Raw genomic sequence first — 2,384 nt, 5'->3', positions numbered from 1 at the left:
GGGGTAAATGATTTGAGAAGCCACAGAATATTGACTCTGCCTAGTTCTATAGGTAGGGCATCATGCCCTCACAAGCCAGGTGCTGTCCTGATGAGGCGGGCACCCCTGACCCTGAGAGCCCTTTGGCCACGAGGGCGTCTGCAGCATTGGCAGCTGCCCTTGGCACCTCTGAGCTGGAAGCAGGCTCCTTGAGAATGTCTGGAGAGCTCTACAGGGAAAACAGAGTTTATGTTGCAGTGATACAGCATTTGTACTGACTTGCTGGGGGGAGGGGTGTATATAAAGCTGTAGCACTTCAACCTCTTCAGTATAAAAAACACCACCTCTTCCTTTAAGAACTAATATTTTCTTCAAAATCAAAAAAATAATAGGCGAATCTGTCTCACGGTGCAGAAAGCTGTAGAATCTGTTAAGACCACTGCACTCACTTTTTTTTTCATAAAGTCCTCCAGCCCTGCGATTGACTAAATCTGTCTCACAATCTCACAAAGCCAGGGAATGCCAGCTTTCGCCGGAAGTTCAGTTCAGCCGAGACAGGACAATCCCCGTCACGGAAGCATTTGCATTTACGGTGGGAACAGAAGTGGTAGTTTACCAACACTGAAAAGGTGCCGCTGTTGAGTTCCTACGAGTAAGAATGAAAAAGCAATCTCCCGACGGGCTGCAGCAGGGTCCCTTCTCACCGAGGGCAAAACCGGGGCCTCTGGTTCCATGAGCCTCACCTGCAGCTACAGACAGTTGGCCACACTTCCGTCTTCACTTCCAAAGGCTCGGGTCAAGGGCTCCGATTTAGAAGGTTGAAATCTACCCAAAGGATTTCTTGTTCCCAGCAAAACCGGCATAGGAGGTGGGGCGGGGGGCAGAGTGAGTATTTTGTGGAATGCTTAATGAGTTTGATTTTTTCATGAGTGCCAGTGCTGTTTGCTGCTGTGCCCTGGTTTTTCTAGTTTGGATGGAGAGGAAGGCTAGGCAGAGTGAGGGAGGAGGAGAGGACTGTTTCTGATGAGAACGGATGCACAGATGGGCAAAGGGGAAAACAGGCGCCCGTGCTGCAGATTCTCAGGGGAGCCTGCATGCCTGATCATAGTGAAAGGGCTTTCCTTCACCTCCTTACCTAAGCCAAACTTGCTCCTCTTCTCCTTTTTATTTTTATTTATGAATTTGTTTCTCGAGAGCGCAGTTTTCTTTGTGATTCTCAGGGTTTCTTTTATACTTCTTGGGGTTTGCATTTTCCGGGGCTGGTGCCCCTGGGAGACCTCAGGTTGGGGTGGTGGCCTGGCCACCAGGCTGCCTCTGCCCTCTGCCCTCTGCCCTCTGCCCTGCCCTGGGTGCCCTGGCGGAGCTGCATCCTGGGACCCACCTGCAAGTGCTTGGTGCCGTGCTCAACTCTCACCCATCCCGAGCGAGAGGCCCGGGTCCATCCTTATAGGCCCCCGTCAGGTGGTGACCCTGAGCTCCATGGGCAGGGCATCCTCCAAGGCCACTCGCCACGTGGGAGCCCCAAGGGTGGGACGGCCGTGACCTCCTGCTTGCTGGTCACGGAGCTAGCCGCACTCCAAGGCAGGGTTCCTGGATGCTGAGGCCTGCTCTGGATCCCGGGGGGATGCTGGGGTTCAGGAGGAACGGGCAGGGCTTGATGGGCGAAATCACAGCTGGAAGGGCGAAGGCCCCAAAGGAGAGGAAGGTCTCAGCACAATTAGATTGCAGACTCCAGAGCCCGAGGACGTGAACCTGGCCTGGGACCTGTGCTGAGCAGGGTCTGTGGAATATGACCAGAGGCGTGGCTCTCCTGCAGAGCATATTTTGGACCTACTTGTTGAATAAACATGACATCCGAGGAGTGGGAAGCTGGCCTGAGAATGAGCTGTCCATGTCGTAACCACACATGCATATGGGGGATTTCTGTTAGGTTTCTGTCTTCCACAAAACCTCAGACGCTCCTCAGGAAGTCACCTCAGGGACAAGAGGCCATGGCTGTGGAGGGGGAGTCGGGCTCCTGCAGCGCTACCCCCTTTTAACGGGTGCATATACTGGAGTTCCACGGGAGGTCTCTTTGCAGAAGCCAAGCAATGAAAGCCTCCTCCCCCCGCCTCACTTTACCCTGGGAGATCCAGGACCCGGGGCCAGCAGGGACTTGGTGGCCTCCTGAAACCCCCATGGCTGCATGGCCACACTGAGGGCCTGGCCTGGGTGCTGCACTGTGGGGACCCAGCCTGGACCCTTCTGGCTGCTGCCCTCTCCATGGGCGCAGGCTCCACAGGGCAGAGGGATGGACCACCCACCCAGCCCCATGCCCACCCTCTGGGCCTCGCCAGCACCCAGGACCCTGGAATTCCTGCCCATGTCTGGAGCTGGCAGGGTGCCCCCCACCACAGGGTGCCCCC

Source organism: Sapajus apella, unplaced genomic scaffold (genome assembly GCF_009761245.1).
Source record: "Sapajus apella isolate SASKATOON/1434 unplaced genomic scaffold, GSC_monkey_1.0 scaffold165, whole genome shotgun sequence".
Lineage (NCBI taxonomy): Eukaryota > Metazoa > Chordata > Mammalia > Primates > Cebidae > Sapajus > Sapajus apella.
This window is presented reverse-complemented; position numbering follows the sequence as displayed.